This window comes from Geotrypetes seraphini, chromosome 14, assembly GCF_902459505.1.
Source record: "Geotrypetes seraphini chromosome 14, aGeoSer1.1, whole genome shotgun sequence".
Classification (NCBI taxonomy): domain Eukaryota; kingdom Metazoa; phylum Chordata; class Amphibia; order Gymnophiona; family Dermophiidae; genus Geotrypetes; species Geotrypetes seraphini.
The window spans coordinates 22,154,371-22,174,887 of NC_047097.1; the positions used below are offsets into that span (position 1 = coordinate 22,154,371).

Genomic DNA, 20,517 nt, shown 5'->3' on the forward strand with positions numbered 1-20,517 from the left:
CCATCGGTACAATGTGCGGCGGCGGCGAAGAAAGCAAACAGGATGTTGGGCATAATTAAGAAGGGGATCACGAGTAGATCGGAAGATGTCATAATGCCACTTTATAGAACAATGGTCAGACCGCACTTAGAATATTGTGTCCAACACTGGTCTCCATACCTCAAGAAGGATATAACTCTGTTGGAGAAAGTGCAGAAGCGAGCCATGAAACTTGTCAAAGGAATGGAGCATTTGAGCTACAAAGAACGACTCAGGAAACTGGGACTGTTTACCCTCGAGAAGAGAAGACTGAGAGGGGATTTGATAGAGACTTTTAAAATATTAAAAGGATTTGATAAAATAGACCAAGAAGCAGAAATGCTAACATTTTCAGATGTGACACGGACAAGAGGTCATAGCCTGAAACTGAGTGGCAGCAGGTTCAGGACAAATGTCAGGAAGTTCTGTTTCACACAGCGAGTGGTGGGTGCTTGGAATGCACTCCCGGAGGAGGTTGTGGCGGAGACTACGGTACTGGGATTCAAGCGCAAGTTGGATGCACACCTTCTTGCATATCATATTGAGGGATACGGTAAAGTCAGGTCTCCAAAAAGGAGTACCTAAATGGGCCGCCGCATGTGCGGAGCACTGGGCTAGATGGACCTCGGTCTGATCCGGTGAAGGCGTTTCTTATGTTCTTATGTATGCAGGGAAGGCTAGACTCAAATAGGGCACTGGTCTTTGACCTAAGGGCTGCCGCGGGAGTGGACTGCTGGGCACGATGGACCACTGGTCTGACCCAGCAGTGGTAATTCTTGTGTTCTTATGGATTAAACAATATTTATCTACAATACAGCTTCTCATGTAGTCCAGGGACAAGATGGGAAGTACAGAGTTGGGATAAATAGATGGATGGCTACACTCAAGGCAAGCTTTTTGTACAGTTCTTTATAGCGTAGCCTGTGTCACCATTAATCCATTTCAGTTTGTCCTGCTCCTCTCCTGGTCTATTTTAATTCCAGTCTGTTTATTAATTCCAGTCTGTTTATTCCATTTTAACATTAACAGTGCAAAGAAATTAGCACTTTCATCTGTCTTTAATTCAATTGTTTCAAGTGAGCCATGTAAAAGAAATGCCTCCCCACCCCCTACATTACTTAAATCATCTCTCCAACCATCTCCCCCATCCCATTTCCATAGTTTTTCCCAATATGGTTCAAACACAGCCTTACAAGTTCTGTAATAGTCCTTTTACAGATAGGGATAAGTATCAAACACAGTGCTCTGTGTCCTCACAGAAAGAGATTGGATGTATGGCTGCCATACGTCCACACATTTTTCAAAACTGGCAGGACTTAGGGATTTCCCAGTTCTCAGTTACATGTCAGTCAATTCCTGAAAGGCCCAGTCTGTGCAGTCCAGCTGGCCAAAATGACTTTCTTGATTATAAGAAATGTTTTTCTTAGCCAGCGATGGTGATGAGTAATAGGAAATAATTTTGGAATCTCATTAAAGAGATACCGCTTGCCTGAAATTGCCCAGCGCTTTGAAGCAATTTCCACATGGAGCTGAAAGCCCTAACCCACAGATGATGTATGGTTTGGCATTCCAAAACCAATGTGGAAATGAACCACTTTGTGTTTTACATTTAAATACATATATTATTTGACTCATTTTGTTTTAGGAGCCCATCTTCTATGAGTATATTAAATTTGACCAGGAAATGTATATTGGGGGGGGGGGGGGGGGGGGGGAGGAGTTATATAGTATATGTAACCCCACAAATCCTCATAATGAATTTCCTTGAGTGTTCTGGTCTTGGTAAATGATTTAGCCAATCTGAAATTGCGATCATCTGCGTGCCATCTGGATGAAAATCCCGCTAGTGCAGTCACGCCAAGGGATTTCCTAAAAAATTGTATAAGCAAAGAACAAGATCTGAAGCATTAAAGAAAATCTTGGCTGTTTTATTTTTATTAGATAAATCTGGATTAAATCTCTTTAAATTGTCCATGTAAATAATAATTTGCGATGTAAGTCGCATTATTGTTTAAGGCTTGAAAGGATATGATTGCCCTTCCTTGATCCATCCAACATTTCCGTAATGCTCTTTCTTTCCCATTTAGAGAAAAAAGGCTGCTGAGAGTCCCGAGGGGAAACTCTTGGTTTTCTTGGATGGGTAGAAGCAAAATTTGTCCATTGCCTAACTGACCACTGGCCCTGATGGATGACCATTATGGTAGTGTGTAGCAGAAAGTATGGATGTAAAGGAGCCATTGAGCTAGCCATCAACAAATTAGTTCAGTAGTTCAAAAATGCTTTTACAAATTAAGAATGATACGCTCGATCTCAGCTCTTCTAGAACCTGCCTCTCTACCTATCCTTATTCACGCTCTACTCATCTCACATCTGGACTACTGTAAATCTCTTTACCAGGGTATCCCTCAAAAAGAAATCCGAAGACCACAAACAAAACAAAACACTGCTGTCAAAATTATATACAAGGCAAAGAAATTTGATCATGTAACCCCTCTTCTTATAGATGCCCACTGGTTACCCATCACACCCTGAATAACATTTAAATCCTCTCTTTCACGTTTAAATCAAGACTAGAACACTCTCCGGCTTTCATTGACATATTACTTCTTCCATATAATACACCCAGAGCACTATGCTCCAGTCATCAAAATCTCCTTTCTAACCCCTTCTATGCATCATATCATTTACGACACTACTCGTAAATCCATGTTCTCTGTTATAGTTCCCTCCTTATAGAACGCTATGCCTTTCCATCTTAGACAGGAAAACTCTACAGAATAGCCAAGTTTAAATCAAATCTTAAATCTTTCTTGTCTAAAGATGCATACAATGTATGAGATAAACAGATAAAGAATGGATTCAAATAAATATTCTCCCCCCTTCCCTGTATGTGTCTCCCCTCTATTTTCTTTGACAATATTGTATTTCTTTCCCATCATTCCCTCTGTTTCATGTTGGTTGGTTGATTTATAATGTTCCCTGTAATTGTCTTTTTAAATTATTTGATTTTTACTGTAAATTGCTCAGATTTCTTGATGAGCAGTATATCAAGAATTAATTAAACTTGAAACTTGTATGTGAAAAGTGAGGTTGCAGAAAGAATATTCCACACATAACGTAGGAGAGGTACCACTTTATATGTGGAGAAATCTGGCAGTTGAAGGCCCCCCTTCCTTAAATATGTCATGGCAGTCTAGGCCTTCAATTGTTCCCAAGTAATCTGCTAGGTACTCTGTGAATTGAGAAATATCTGTGGCAACTGATGCAGTGGTGTACCAAGGGGGGCTGTCCGCCCCAGGTGCACGTCCTAACGGGGTGCACAGCTGGCCACCCACCGGGGAATAGGCTGCCACCGGGGAGCATTGGGAACAAGCCGGCTGAGTTCTCCCTTTTCTTCCCTGCGGGGCCGACCAACTCTCGCCACCCAACGTCAATTCTGACGTCGGAGAGGACGTTCCGGGCCAGCCAATCGCTGCCTGGCTGGTCTGGAACGTTACAATTGACGTCGGACAGCAAGAGTTGGTCGGCCCCGCGGGGAAGAGAAGCAGGGCGAACTGGCGGCAGTGGCAGCATTTTCTCAATGGCGGTGGCATGGGGGAGGGGAGGGAGAAAGAAAGAAATGGGGGGGGGGAACAGGGAGCCAGAAAGAAAGGGGGCAGGGTGAAATAAAGAAAAAGTTTGGGGAGGGAATGAGGTTTGGAGGAGAGGAAGCATACAGGAGGCTGAAAGAAGGGAAGAAATATTGGATGCACAGTCAGAAGGAAGTGCAACCAGAAACTCGTGAAATTACCAAAGGTAGGAAAAATGATTTTATTTTTAATTTAGTGATCAAAATGTGTCCGTTTTGAGAATTTATATATGCTGTCTATATTTTGCACTATGGCCCCCTTTTACTAAACCGCAATAGCGTTTTTTAGCGCAGGGAGCCTATGAGCGTTGAGAGCAGCGTGGAGCATTCAGTGCAGCTCCCTGCTGTTGTAAGCTTATAGCCAGATTCAGCATGTTGCTGAATCTTGGGTTTAGAGAATAATGCTGGTCCTCTGAGCCAATGTTCCTGGGTCAGCAGAGCAGGGTTCCCCTGGCTTCCAAGCCTTCTCCAATTCAAGGTTCCCCCCCCCATGTTCAAGCCCTCTGGTCCCCCTTGCCCCCACTCCTACCCCACCTCAAAAGTAGCATTTACCCCCTCAAAGGGCTACCTTGACATCATTGGGCAATTGACATCATATATTACCTCACTATAGTAGGTCTTTGATTATGAGTCAGTTTTGGTTTATTTTCGTAGACATCCAGGAAAGGGGGGGAGGGGCTATTTCTGTCCTAATTTGACTTTTGAGTATGTCCACATGGGGTGGGAGGATATTTTTAATCTGAATAGGGTAAGGTTATTGGGATAGTCTATGTTTCTGTGTTTTATTGAATAATCATTGGGTGGGGGAGAAAATGGTTGGCTATGCATATTTGTAAGTTGAATGTGCTTTTATTAACTTATTATATGATATATATTTGTGTATTGCACTTTTGAAGTTTAGAAAATCAAGAAATAATTAAAAAAATAAAAAAGAGTCTACCACATAGGATGCGTACTGATCCAGTCCCATCAATTCCAAATAGCTATAATGGAGACATCATGTAGTGCAAAACTTTTGTAGTTGGACTTGATGTCTTCCCTCACTACAAAGATCTTTTCCTTTTCATTTTACAGCAGGTTTCACAGTTGGATGTCCCTCACAACAAGGTTGCCCAAATACAAATTGCTTTTTTCATAACATGGATCTCCTGTATCTTTCAGGAAGTGATTATAAGCAAGTTCTTCAAGCAGTAGTGTTGTTGAGCTTAGACTACTGTAATATGCTTTTTCTAGGCATATCGACATCTATCATGCAAACATTACAAGTCACTTATGCCTTATTTAAAATAAAGAAGCAAGATCATGTTTTGACATATTATGACACGCTCTACTGGTTGAAAATAGAGTGTGGAATTAAATATAAGCTATTGCTGATGGTCTTAGTTGAGTAGGTATCATTTGGCTCCTAAGTACTTGCACCTTATGTACCTCCCCGTGCATTGCGTTCTGCAGGACATTCTGATGTGATCATTCCAATACGAAAGAAGTTGCACCTGGAAGCAATGCAGACTAGTGTCTTCTCTTGTACTGGTCCCACAGCATGGGAAAAAAACTCCCAGTTTACATCGAGCAGCAGAAGGACTTATCGTATGTAAGTTTAAAAAGATTGTTGAAGTGTCACTTGTTTTGTAAGATGAAATATGGTCATTGATGTTTTGTATAAAACTGTAATCTGACTTGTTAAAGGTGGATTATAAATAATAAACTATCGGTAATTCTTCAGCAAATGTAGTCTAAGATTTGAAGCTGTGCTGCACCTTATGATTCTGGGCAAGTCAATCCTCCGCTGCCCCAGGTACATTACATAGACTGTGACCCTACCGGGACAGATAAGGAAAATGCTTGAGTACCTGATTTGTAACCCATTCTGAGCTCCTTTGAGAAGATGTAGTACAAAAATTGAATAAATAAAGGACGCTGCAAATAAGAATCATGACTGGCAGATCTCATAGCTTCGTGGAGTGACAATTTGTGATTCATACAATCACATGAAAACTATGCACCCCACCCCATTTCTGATAACTCATCACATAGTTCTTGAAAGACTAAAGTCCTTTGTTTTCGTCTGCCTGATTAAGGGAAAAGTCATAAAAGGGATTATTTTTCTCAGATGTGAGGAAGTAATTCATCTGAGGAGGTCTGCTTTCAGTGCAACGCTCTCAAAGGGTGAAAACGTGCATGCATGCAAGACATATGAAAGACAGACATTTTTTTTTTATTGGAATGCCTATGTACCAATCTTGCCCATTTTACAGACTTTTTTCATTGACAGTCTTGCAGGAAACCCACCAGCTGAATATATACCCCATAGTTTTCAGACATCAAGACAGAATTTCATATCAAACTATTAGGCTGATATTTTGAGAATTTGCCCAATTAGCAGCAGGAGTTAACCAGATAAATTGTGTTTTAAAAATATTTCTAGCCCAATGATCACTTACATTTTAATCAGATAACTCATGGGGGGGGGGGCATGCTGGAGACATGATTAGAGATTAACCAAATAGTACCTTCCCAGTAGTCCCCTCAGGCTTTTCTTAAGGATGCCTTGGTGGTCTAGCTTAGGATGGGCGTCGGTGCTGACCAGTGTCACTCCAGGTTCCAAATTGTGACTCCTACTTCTAGCTGTTCAGGAGAGGTAATGTATGGGGCACCATTTCAATTCTCCTGATTTCTTTGTGATTTGTGTGGACACCAGCCACATATACCTTTCTACTCACCGGATAACTTAATAATATAATCACTTGAATTAGCAATTATTAATGGGATTTGAATTAACTAGATAAAGATAACCAGACTGCACTAAATACCAGCACTATTTTTTGGCAATGCCCTTCACTTATCCAGATAACATTTGGTCAGACATGGAGATATCAGACCAAAAAATATTCATTCAATGGTTTGGGGGGTTTGTTTGGTTTGGGGTTTTTTTTTAAAATAAAAGGATTTATCCAGTTAATTTCCCAAGCTAACTAGATAAATATGAATATTGATTCCATTTCTTCTAAAGTTAAACATGCTAAGGAAAGTCAGACCCTATTTTCACCAAAAACACTTCGCAGTCCTAGTACAATCCATCATCCTCTCCAGATTGGATTATTGCAATTCTATCTAAGCCTCCACAGACTTCAGCGAATTCAGAACGCCGCAGCTAAGCTTGTTTTCGCGAAAAGCAAATTTGATCACGTCTCACCACTTCTCTGTCTAAGCTCCATTGGCTCCCAGTAATCCCCAGGATCCACTTCAAATGTGCGTGTCTGGCCTACAAGATCCTACATGGCATCCTTCATGCCGTTATCCCTCTATCCTGGAACTCCCCAACCCCTACTTCCTCCAGATCCTCCCAAATTTTTTAACTATCCTTCCCTTCCATAAAAGGTATTTCCCATGTAGGCAAACTTGGGTCATCCCTCCCCTTTAGAATCACTGAGATCTGGAATAACCTCACCTCCCCTCTCCGAACCTCAAGCTCCCTCCAACTCTTCCGCAAACACCTAAAAACCTGGTTATTCTCAAAACTGTAACACTTCCCCCCTCTTAGGCCTCTCACCTTCCCCCTTTACACCTAACTCTTTAATCTCTCCACTGTAGTTCCTCTCTCATCTTTCTTCCTGTAAACCGTGCCGAGCTCCGCATTCGTGGAGATGGTGCGGTATATAAACCCAAAGTTTAGTTTAGTTTAGTTTAAACAGCTAAGTTTCTAGCTAACTTTACCCAGGTATTTTCAAAAAGTCAGACTTAATCTTAGGGAAGGACTGACATTTGGGCAACCAGCAGTGCTCATGGGTCCAGAGCATTAGGGGACCCAATGCATCCCATTTTCTTCCCCCCTTTTTGTGATCCAGCATAAACGGTGTCTTGTTTACAGTGGGTTTAAAATCATAATTCATCTGTCAAGTCAGAAAATGAGAGAGGTTTCCGTCTGGAAGTAGGAGAAAGATAAAACGGCTTTGCGTGAAACACCCTAGACAGCATGAACAAAGCAAGTTGGTGATCCCAGGATAGAGAACCAAAAGCCAATGTATTACATCTGGTTTTAAACCCACTGTAAACATAGATTTTTTGTTTCCCCAAGTTCTTGTCAGAAAACCACCCACATTCATAATTTTTCCAGTTTCTCCCCTGCCACCCAACTCCTTTTCCCCGTCCAATGCCACTCAAGCTGCAACCAAGATGCCCGGGGTATGTGGACTTTTCGCACCCTCAGGCCATGCATTGCTCCGTTTCTTCCGAGCTGAACCCACCTCTCCTCCTTCCAATTCAGTCTGCCCAAGCCTCTCACTTCATCCCTGTCCCAGCTAAATTACTAATCTCAACGCCCTCTCCATCCGCATAGCCAGGACTCACTTCACTAATAAAAGGCGTTGAGTATTATCTCTGGTCAGCATGTGGCTCTTCCTCCACTTGGGTAGAGAGGTGGAGAGCAGCAGAAAAAAAAAAAAAAAAAAGCTAGAATGAGGACGAGGGCCACCCTAGAAGTCTCCAGGGGCCACCACTTGCCCCTGGGCCTTGCATTTAAGAACACTCTTCTAGAGCAACAAGATGTAAAGGCCTTAATTGAACCTGTCCTTTCTATCTGATGCTGAGGGTTTGCTACTTGCTTATTTGAGATTTCACTAGTTCTTCATACTTTGGCTTTATAAGCGAAATATATTTTTGGCAAAGAATAACTTTGACCATGTTCATCAGTTTTCTTGCTCTGCATCTAATCATCATAAAGGCTGTTAAGCACACCATGTGGAATAATATCAACCAGACACTGCACAAGCCATACGTTCAAGTATGCACAGTCCTGTCCAACAGAGAAAACTAACCTTTGTAGACAGATGACAAAACTGTGTGCCAGCTCTTCATTTTCATGTCTTAACTATGAAGACTTCTTGGAAAAGCTTCTATCCATTTATATTAGCTGGACAAACACATGAGGCTCTCAGATTTCCAACGCTGTCAAATGGGCCATATTTGACAAATGCTAAGTGGACTTGAAGGCTTGGGGGACATTTTCCAATCGCTAATTTGATGAGTTCATCGACATGGCTTGAAATGAAACATGCAATCCGATAAGTGGTAGCATAAGCGCTAAGAGGGCTTTTTTACTAAGGGGGTGTTCTGTTTTTTGCCCCGAAGGCGCTTTAACGGCAAAATTTAAGGTGTGGTAAGTGCAAAGGCAGTGGCTTTCCCCATGTCTGTCTCAACAGATTGTGGACTTTTCCTCCAGGAAATTGTCCAAACCTTTCTTAAAACCAGCTATGCTATCCGCTCTTACCACAACCTCTAGCAATACGTTCCAGAGATTAATATTTCCTCCTAATGTATTTCCCTGTGACTTCATCGAGTATCCCATAGTCTTTGTAATTTTTGACGGAGATCGATCCACTAGTATTCGTTCTACTCCACTCAGGATTTTGTAGACTTCAATCCTATCTCCCCTCACCTGTCTCTTTTCCAGGCCGAAGAGCCCTAACCTCATATGAGAGGAGTTCCATCCCCTTTATCATCTTGGTAGCTCTTCTTTGAACCTTTCCTAGTTCCGCTGTTTCTTGAGATAAGGAGACCTGAATTGAATGCAATACTCCAGTTGAGGTCGCACCAAGGAGCAATACAGAGACATTATAACCTTCTTAGTCTTGTTAAGCATCCCTTTTATAACAATACCTAACATCTTGTTTGCTTTTTTGGCCACCGCCACCACACATTGGGCAGAAGGTTTCATCATATTGTCTACAATGACACCCAAATCTTTTTCTTGGGTGCTAACCCCCAATGTGGACCCTAGCATCCGGTAACTGTGATTTGGGTTATTCTTCCCAAGGTGCATCACTTTGCATTAGTCCACATTAAATATCAAATGCCACTTGTATGCCCAGTCTTCCAATTTCCTAAGGTCTGCCTGCAATGTTTCACAATCCACATGCGTTTTAACAACTTTGAACAGTTTTGTGTCATTTGCAAATTTAATCACTTCACTCATCATTCCAATTTCCAGATCATTTCTAAATAAGTTAAATCGCACCGGTCATAGTAATATAGTAGATGACGGCAGATAAAGACCCGAATGGTCCATCCAGTCTGCCCAACCTGATTCAATTTAAATTTTTTTTTTTTTTTTCTTCTTAGCTATTTCTGGGCAAGAATCCAAAGCTTTACCCGGTACTGTGCTTGGGTTCCAACTGCCGAAATCTCTGGTAAGACTTACTCCAGCCCATCTATACCCTCCCAGCCATTGAAGCCCTCCCCTGCCCATCCTCCACCAAACGGCCATACACAGACACAGACCGTGCAAGTCTGCCCAGTACTGGATTGTCTGTAATTGTTTTATTATTGTTGCAGGGCTAGGCAGGTAGAGGATGTTGCAGTAGTCCAGTAGACCTAGTACTAGGGATTGGACTACGAGCCTATATTGCTCTTTGTCGAAGAATTTTCTGATTTTACGTAAGTTGCGCATGGTTAGAAATGCTCTCTGGGTGGTCTTGTTGATATGGGTTTGCATTGTGCAGCATCTGTCTATTGTTACTCCCAGGAGTTTAAGGGTGGGTTGTATATGGTATTTGGTGGAGTTAATTTCTAGTTCTTTTTTTTTTTTTTTGTAATTTTTATTAGTGAATGCAACACAGAGTGTACAGAATTTCTAGTTCTGTGGTGGAGGGGTTCTTATCCTTTTCGAGGAGTAGAAATTTAGTTTTGTCCATGTTCAGTTTCAGTTTGTGGTCTGTCATCCATTTTTCCACTGCTTGTAGGGTTTTTTCCAATTTGTCTGTAGAAGTGGGGTCAGGAGAATCGAAGGGTAGAAGTATGGTGATGTCATCAGCGTTGCTGAAAGAGGTTACATTTAGGTTGTCTAGGTGGAACCCAGAGAGGATAAAAAGAGGTTGAAGAGAGTAGGTGAGAGTGGTGATCCTTGAGGTACCCCGCAGGGGTTGGACCATGGATCTGATTTAAGATTGTTTGATTTAACTTTATAAGATCTGGTTTTAAGGAATCCTTGGAACCAGTTATACGACGCGTGTATATTGTATTTACTCGTATTGCAAGACCTCGCTCATTTAGAACAGTCGCTACACTCCTGCAGCATCAGAGAGAGAACCATTGGCTCAGTTGTGATGATATGACGCGTGTATACTGTATGTACTCGTATTGCAAGACCTTGCTTGTTTATCAAGTTAAAATTTAATCAAATGTTTTGCTTGTCTTGCAAAACACTTGCTTACCGAGTTACTTGCCATCCAAGGCTTTATTGTATATAGACAGATAAGACAGTTATGGCTTTTTCTCAGGACCATGTCCAGGGAGTGCTGCTCCGTTTGGACCACCATCTGCTTACAACCTGAATCCTACGCACGTATGTCACTGTTATAATTTGAACGGTGCTCCCTCCCTCCAAACAACCCATTTTTGTGTTGGCCCAATGAGCGCAGGCTGGATCCAGGAATATAATAAGGTCCGAAGGGAAATATTTTTATCATTCAATACTCATTTGAATTCCTTAACGAGTAGTCATAAGTTGCTGACCTTCCCAAACTGATTGGACAGCACATACTTTCTATGAGTTGAAGCCAGGTAAACATTTTAACTGCGGTGAGATCTAAAATTGCAGTAAATGGTGTACGCATTTATAAATATGAATGGATTTTGGACGCAGCTGCAAATCCACTTCTTCCCTAAATCATTTGTTATGCAGGCAACTAGCTCTGGAGCAGTTCAAATCCCTCGGAGCAGAGACTCTCTAGGTGAACCTTTTGATGAAACTGGAGAAAAGCTTGTTGGTTATACACAGGAAATGTCAAAAGAATTTATGGAGACAATGAAAAGACCATATGCTAAACAGTGCAAAGAAGAGAAGTTGATGCTTGAGGATCATTTTTAAAAAGTAGGCTAACCACCAAAAGAGAGGCCAAAGTCAGCTCGCACTAAAGGATGCTCTCTAGCGCCCCCACACTGCTAACTGTGCTGCAGCCGTGCAAGGGAGACAATGGACAGAAGTGAATTTTGGCCCCACCTCCCTTTTCCACTGGGCAGCCGCACTGCTGGCACAGCCCTTGGGACAGCCCTGGAAAAGAATAAAACCAGCTGAAAATGCATGCATGCCTCTACGGTGAGTGTACAGAGACATCGTAACTTTCCCTCCCTTTTACTAGAGGTTTCTACTATGGCCTGGAGTGTAGGGCTACCAGACGTCCGGATTTACCCGGGCACGCCTTCTTTTTAGAGGGCGTGTCCAGGCGTCCGGATGGCTTTTCAAAACCCGGCACTTTGTTTCGGATTTGACTAGCAGATTGCGACGGGAGGGGCCTGCGCGGATGCCCTCCCAACTGAGATGAGCAAGCTGAGGGAATAACAGGGCGGGCCTGGGGGGTGGTTCGGGTAAACCCTACTGCAGTGTTAAATGGTCCAATGCTGCTCTGACACTCATAGAAATTGTATGAGCGTCGGAGCGTTTAGCGCTCAAGAGTCGTGGTAGAAACCTCTACTGTGGCTTAGTAAAAAGGGGCGTTTATAAAGAAATCCACCCAAATAACCTGCATGTTCAGATCAGGGTTATGTCTATGTATGTAGCCCAATTATACGGATAAGCCCTAATTTTATAACCTGTGGGAATAAATGAGTATTGTATGAGAGTAAATCAAAAAGATACAATACATTTAATAGCTTTAATAGAAGTAACTGTGAGCAATTGAAAATATCACTTTTCCACATAGTCCCCATGCAAGATGATGCATTTGTTGTATCGTTCAACTAGCTTCTGCATGCCAGCGGAGAAGAAGTTTTTTGGCTGTTCCCTGAAGCCAATTGAATACCGCTTCCTTTACTTCATCATGCTTTGTCTTAGGTTCATCACTGCGACACAGAGAACAAATGTCTCATCGCTGATGACAATTCGCTCCGTTGTGTAGACCAGTAAGCTGTTTGGGAACCCATCGTGTGCGCAGACTTTCCTGTATCCCAAGTCATCATGCATTATGGCAAATGCAGGTCAATAGCTGATATGCAAATTTGCAGCCAGTTGAGACCCCATTATTCGGCGGTCTTCTCTAAACAAGGCGTCCGCCCTATCAATGTGCTCTTGTGTGTGCAATGTTGATGGGCGACCAGAACGACCTTCATCGTTTGCACTTGTTCTTCCCGCTTTAAACTTTTTTTTACCCACTCGTAACCCTTTGTTGATTCATGGCGCTATATCCGATGGTGAATTTCCACAGGTTTTACTCTCTCTGCTCAAAGAAAGTGCGCTACTGCACTTTGTTCTTCGATGGCGCATTCTTGCAATGGAGCGTACATGTTTCTGACCTTGTGGCTGCAAAGAGGCTTCAAACTACTCACAAGACTACCCTTAACTACTTGGATTTTTTGTGACTTATGTTTTTATATTTAAGATAGCCAAGGACCCTATAACATAATTCTTTATTTATATACTGCACATATGCCTTTCGGTTCATGGCGGTATGCAAAAGAATAAACCAGGAAAAATGATTAACATTAAAATTGGTTTCACCATGAGGAAGTACGACACACAAAATCTCCCTATCTGGGCCAGATGGGGATCACAATTTGTGCTACGATCCCTGAGGAAGATATTTTTATTTTGCCAAAGCACGGCCCTTGGGTCATTTTTATTATTTGGTTTCTATCCTATGGGTCACTTGTGACTGTATACACCCTTTGTGGATTGTTTGTAGGATTATTGATTTCAAGTTATTTGGACGCTTATTAAACTACAAACTGGTACATCCGATCTTCCGTTCTAAAATATTTTTGTTGTTTTGCTGCTGTTGTTTTCAAGTTGATTTAAAATTTCTTATACCGCTCAATCAAGCCTTCTAGGCGGTGTACAAATACGCCAAAACAATGCGCCAATTAATATACAATTTAATCAAAAAATAACCAGGGGAAATGACATTTTTTAAAGACATTGACGAACAGCAACAAAAGGGAAGAAGGGTTAGAACTACAATTGATAGAAAGAAAGGAAACCCTCAAGGGAAAGAATAACAAAGGGAGGGGGAACTGAAATCTATGTCAGCACCCACATATCTAACCAGGCAAAACAAGGTCTGCTATTTATGTGGTCCTACATGCTGAATATTGCTGGCATCCACAAAATTCCTGGCTCCTTCCTGACTCTGCCCCATAATGCCCCTCTCCTGCCCTGTTTTTAGATGGATGGTTGTTGTCAATACGCCTGCTTAAGTGCAATTGAATAAGGGCAGCTGGCTCGCCAAGTGCAATTTAAGGAGCCTCTCCTGCCCAGTTAAATCTCTGAATATCGGGCCCTTAATTTTTTTATCCTGCACTTTTCCCTCGCATTGTTTTTGACAGCTGTCAAGGCGAGGTAAACAGCCCCTCTCGTACACCTAGCAGAAGGCTGTTTCCGTGTAGAGCCCCATCCTTGCCACCAGCTCCTGATTTCTGTCCGCCCATGAAGCCCGAGCATAGTTTTACATTTGGCATAGCCGGTGCTCCTTGTTTCCAGGATCTCTGCAAGGTATTAAATGTTATCTTTGGATTTTTACCAGCCCACACAAATCTACAAAGCATTTCATCAGTTCTTTAAAGCATCATCTCATCTCAGGAATTTCCACGGAGGCAATTTTCAACATATGTACAAGGTTAGGAAGAATTTTTATGGATAAGCTAGTATCTTTATGAATACTTAAACATGGAAGTTACTTTTAAATGCTTGCAATAAGAAAACAAGCCCCGGGTCTGATCACAAAGGACAAAGGTGAGTCAGTGAAAATGGAGGTTATAACAGCAAGCTAAAAAAAATATAGAGAAAATGGGTTTAAATCTTGCTTCTCCTTGTGGCTTTGAGATCCTTATTTACCCTTAATGTAGGATTGGAATTAAATAAATCCACATTAAATATACAGCTTGAGATGTTGGTAATGTCCTGTGGGATCTCTGAACCTCTAACATGGCAGCCTTCCCCAATGCCTATTTTATAGATGCAGGGTCCACCGATCTCCTCAATCCCCCCCACATCTTGCACTTAACTCAGTGATCCTGGAGTATGGGGGGGGGGGAAGAATTATTCCCCCTTTACACCTGCTCCAGTGAGATCTTTATGCAAAATGGCATCCTTCAGCCCTCTAATGGTAGGCTCGTGGTATGACCACTAGGAACCAAGGGCTCCTTTTACGAAGCTGCATTAGCGGCTTTATCGCACACAACTTTTTAGTGTGCGCTAACCCCCCCCCCCCCACGCGCTAGCCAAAAAACTACCACCTGCTCAAGAGGAGGCGGTAGCAGCTAGCACGGCCGGCAAATTAGCGTGTGCTATTAACGTGCGTTAAACCGCTAATGGGGCTTTGTAAACTGAGCCCCAAGTTGTCAAACAGAAGAACTCAAGAGTCCAAGGCATGAAAAAATTTTTTAAAAAAAAGGAATGAAAGAAAGAAAGTGTATAGAGTTTAGCTTTGTGCTCCCTCATCTGCCATTTTGTAATGCAAAATACTTTTTTTTCCCCACGATAGATTGTGACATATGAAGCATTAAAAAGTATAATAGTGCAAAACAATTTAAATTTTTTTTTGTCTCTCATCTTGAATAAGTTTGAGGCCAGATTATTTGATGTATTATTGGGGATGGCACTTCAACATATACTGGCCAATTGGAAGAATAGTTCTAGATTGCTGTATGTCTGGTGAGGAAATTTGAGGAAGTTGTGACAGGAAAGTGTGGTCAATTGCAACATTTTTGAAAAAAATTGGTATTTCTTAGATTCGTGGAGAGGTATAATCGATAATGTGCCTAAGTCTGAGGTTGGACGTTTTGTTGCAAGACATCCACAAACCAGTAGGAAAAATGTCCATTTTCAAAGCTGCCAAATGGTCTATCTTTTATTTTGAAAATGAGTTAAGTATAAGTATTGGTCCTTAGGATGTCTATCTTTTTTTGCCCGTCTTCAAAAATAAAAACGCACAAAAGTAAGCTTTGTAGATGTACCCACCAACTATCTTGTCTGATCATGGCAGAGGAATCCGCATAAGCTGAACCAGTTTCAGGGATTCCTGGCGGCTCAGCTGATGGGGATTCCCCCTGCCAGGATCAGCTGAGCCACAGAGTCCTACACCCCTCCCCCTGACATTTCCAGACCTCCCCTGACATCACTTGACATCTCTCTGGGCTCCCATCCCACATTAAAGTACAGGTTCTTGAAGATAGAAAAGTGAGGTAACTAGAACAACTCCAAACAAAGCAAATCCTCACTCAACAGGAAAAAGAAGAACAGACCAACTTGTATCTTTCTTCTTATATCTTTATTAAGATTTCTTCATATTTCCAAACATTCTTGCTCCAAGCTATACTGCCCGACGGGACCCGTTTCGCCAACAATGGCTTTTTCAAGGGTTCCAGCAGGGAGCACTATACAATATAAAATAAACATATTATAATATAGAATAAACATAGAATAAACTTATTGTCATATCATGATACATAACCTCCTGAAAAATACTGTATTTTAACTTTATTAATATTTTAAAAACATATTTACGTAGTCTGTATTATTCATATATATATATGCAATAAATATTAAATTAATAAATTATTAATAATTATCCTTCAAATTCCTCATGACTCAATAAATACCTTCAATGTTGATATCCATCTGAATAATTACATATTAAATAATATAACATATGATAAATAATATAGAGTAATCAATTCATTAATGAAGAACATAATTGCATATCGAATGGTACATAAATAGTAAATAGATACCTTTCAAATCACAAACAAAGATAAAATATTGAAAACCCACACGTTTATACATAGATAATAATGAACACATTGGAAAATATTTAAAAAATTTTAAATTAAATAGTGAATACTAAATTAAATATGATACAAATATTCAACCCAAAAAAATGTATGTATAAAATTTTATAGATATATTTAACAATTAATATAAATAATAATAATTCATAATTAATCATAAGACTAAATAAAACGTATATATCTAATCTTAAAAAATTGCTCATTGGTCATTTTTATAAAAATTTCTAATTAATATTTGCACTTTTAATATTTCATTTTAAATAAATAATTAATTTGTTGATTAACATTTAATTTCCTAATGTTATTAATTTTCAATGAAATTTACTTTATATTTATTAGCACTTTCATATTTATTAGTATTCTTAAATTTATTAGCACTTTTTTGTTTATACAATCAAGTTTATTTTATAAGATTTTTCTATATTTTTATTATTTATGATAATTCTATTAAATAAATATATTTATATATTAATTTTTTAAGTTTAGATATATACATTTTATTTAGTCTTATGATTAATTATTAATTATCATTATTTATATAAATTGTTAAATATATCTATAAAATTTTATACATTAATTTTTTTGGGTTGAATATTTGTATCATATTTAATTTAGTATTCACTATTTAATTTAAAAATTTTTAAATATTTTCCAGTGTGTTCATTATTATCTATGTATAAATGTGTGGGTTTTCAATATTTTATCTTTGTTTGTGATTTGAAAGGTATCTATTTACTATTTATGTACCATTCGATATGCAATTATGTTCTTCATTAATGAATTGATTACTCTATATTATTTATCATATGTTATATTATTTAATATGTAATTATTCAGATGGATATCAACATTGAAGGTATTTATTGAGTCATGAGGAATTTGAAGGATAATTATTAATAATTTATTAATTTAATATTTATTGCATATATATATATATATGAATAATACAGACTAAATATGTTTTTTAAATATTAATAAAGTTAAAATACAGTATTTTTCAGGAGGTTATGTATCATGATATGACAACAAGTTTATTCTATGTTTATTCTATATTATAATATGTTTATTTTATATTGCATAGTGCTCCCTGCTGGAACCCTTGAAAAAGCCATTGTTGGCGAAACGGGTCCCGTCGGGCAGTATAGCTTGGAGCAAGAATGTTTGGAAATATGAAGAAATCTTAATAAAGATATAAGAAGAAAGATACAAGTTGGTCTGTTCGTCTTTTTCCTGTTGAGTGAGGATTTGCTTTGTTTGGAGTTCTCCCATCCCACATCCATGGTCCCCCCCGCCCCCCCCCCCCCCGGTACCTTCGGATGAGAAAATGGTAGGAGGGAAACCTACTTCCTCCTGCCTACAGGGCCGCGTGATGCAAATGATGGTGCTTCCTCCTCCCAATCGCCATTTTGAACGAATCAGGGCCTTCGTCCCCTCCCACTGTATCCCAAGATGCATTGGGAGAGGAAGCCCCATCATTTGAAGCATGCGGCCCTGTAAGCAGGAGGGAATGTGCTTCCCTCCTTCCATTTTCTCATTTGAAGGTATGGGAGGGGGACCGGGGATGGAGGAAGGAATGTTGGGGGGATGTGGGGGGGCAGAGATGTCAGGGGGATGTTGGGGAAGTCAGTTGGATGACAGGGGATGTCGGAGGAGGTCCAGGGATGTCAGGGGGAGGGATATGTAGGGCTCAATGGCTCAGCTGATCCAGGCATGTGGATTCCCCATCAGCTGAGCTGCCAGGAATCCCTGAAACTGGCTCAGCTGATGGGGATTCCTCTGCTGCGATCAGCTGATGGTAAGCCTGCTGGTTTTGGAGTTTTTTGCTCTTTGGGTGGTGGGAGGGAGTCGTGGTCTTCTTGTCAGTTTGGGCACCTTTGTGGAACTTAGACGCAACTCAAACAGGTCTAACTGCTGGCGTCTAAGTTCCGTCTCTAGGAAAGCTTTGATTATGGCTGCAGTACATCCAGGTTGAAGCCTGCCCGATTCATGCCCCTTTGATCTTTGGATGCACAGCAGCTTAGAAGTGCTGCTGCACATCCAGAAAGTTGGTTTTGATCGGCACTCGGACGTTCCTGCTATTAGGATGACCATGAACTGACTTAGGCTGGTTTTTGGGCGTTTTAAAGTTTTGGTTGTGAGCCCCTTATTGTATAGCAAATGACTAACTTTTGGGCGGATCTGGCTATTTTATACTTTTGGGGGTATGGGGATGTTGTATTTTATTGCAGTATGATTGTATTTGTTTATTCTTGCTAAATATTCAATAAAAATATTTAAATACACAGAAGAAAAGAATGAAGAAAAGTGTATAGTGCTTTAGTACTTCCTTTGTGCTCCCTCATCTGACATTTTGCATTGCAAAATACCTTTTTCCCCAAGATAAATTGTGACATGTGAAGCATTACAAAGTCCATAAACAGTGCAAAACATGACATTTAGAGATTTATGTCTCTCATCATGCAGCCTGCCATTTGCATTGCAGTGAGAGTCGCACATGTGGAGCCTTGAAAAAATCTCCTCTCTATCACGAAATCGAAGACAACCTAATTGGTTTCAAGTAACTTTGCCCCCTCCATGACAAAGCCATGCTAGCGTTTTTAGTGTATCCCAGCTGTTACCGCTGTGGCCAGCACTAAAAGCGCTAGCACGGCTTTGTAAAGGAGGATTGTTAATGTCTGCTGATTTTTATTTATTTTTAATTATTTCTATTCCTAAAATTCTATGCGGATTACAAATTATTCAGGTACTCAAGCATTTTTCCCTGTCAGTCCCGTTGGGCTCACACTCTACCTAATGTACCTGCGGCAATGGGGGATTAAGTGACTTGCCCAGGGTTTAAATCCACAATCTCAGTGCTGAGGCTGTAGCTTTAACCACTGTGCCACTCTAGAAATCAAAATGTAGTCAAAATGAGCCAAGTAAAGGACAGTCAAGCCATTGTGACATCACTGATGAGGCTGGTTCTTAGGCATTGGTGGAATGAGGCATTATGATGTCACAATCCCAGCTCTGGTTATCAGAGGCTAAAGCTTTTCATGCTATTTATTTATTCCATTTTCTATACTGTTTTCTCAGTGGAGCTCAGAATGGTTTACATGAATTTATTCAGGTACTCAAGCATTTTTCCCTGTCTGGCCCGATGGGCTCACAATCTAATGTACCTGGGACAATGGGGGAGGGGGGGGGAATTAAGTGACTTGCCTGGGTCACAAGGAGCAGTGTGGGTTTAAACCCACAATCTGAAGGTGCTGAGGCTGTGGCTTTAACCACTGACCCACACACTATGGTGGTATTTTCATTGATTCTTTCTCAAAAGATTGATAGCATTTCCTTCACCTAGGAGAAGCTCTGTTCCGATATAGAATTTTTTCCTCCTCCTGGGGTTGATGTAATTGGTGGTGTAGTAAGGAGGGGTGAATGGTGTGGTTCGCCCTGGGTGCAATGCTGGTGGGGACGCCGGCAGCCCTCCTCCTCTCTGCCCCCCTCCTCCTATTCTTCCCCTCCATGCGCGTGACCCCCTTCCCTTCCCTCATACCTCTAGTTGAAGTTGTTCGCGGCGGTCAACAACGTGCTCTTCGCGACCCCGTTGGCTCTCCCGATGACATCACTTCCAGGTGCCGCGCATAGGAAGTGACATCAGAGGGAGAGCTGACGGGGTCGCGGGGAGCATGTTGTTGACCACTTTGAGCAACAACTTCAACTAGAGGTACAGGAGAAGAAAAGGGGGGCGCGTGCGTCTGAATGGCAGACCTGCCCCTTCCTGGTGCATCATGGGATGTACCTGGGAGGGGGCTTAAGGCCCTGATTGACCCAGGCGCTTAAGGCTCCTTCCATAGGAGGGGCCTTAGGCACCTGGGCCAACCGGAATCTTAGGCGTCGCTTCCAGTGCATTCTGAGATGCGATGGGAGTGGCCTAAGACTCCAATTGGTCAGATCCCTTACACACACACACACACACTGTAAATATATAAATTAATTAACAGGTGTCTCTCCTTGGATCATATATATATAATGCTTTCTTTTTAAAGACGCTTACGAAAGCTGATCTGGTCCACTTAGCATTGTGTTCTATTTAAACTCTGATCTCTCCTCAT

General features: G+C 41.0%; 1 protein-coding gene across 2 annotated transcripts in view; it reads left to right on the forward strand.

Annotated features, from left to right (window-relative positions):
• The window catches only part of ATP8B4 (ATPase phospholipid transporting 8B4 (putative)), a 363,870-nt gene that overhangs the window by 299,848 nt on the left and 43,505 nt on the right, over positions 1–20,517 (forward strand). For both annotated transcript variants that reach the window (XR_004536957.1, XR_004536958.1), the window contains exon 30: positions 5,099–5,237. The gene's annotated coding sequence lies outside the window, so the exon portion shown is untranslated. The remainder of the gene's footprint in view (positions 1–5,098; positions 5,238–20,517) is intronic.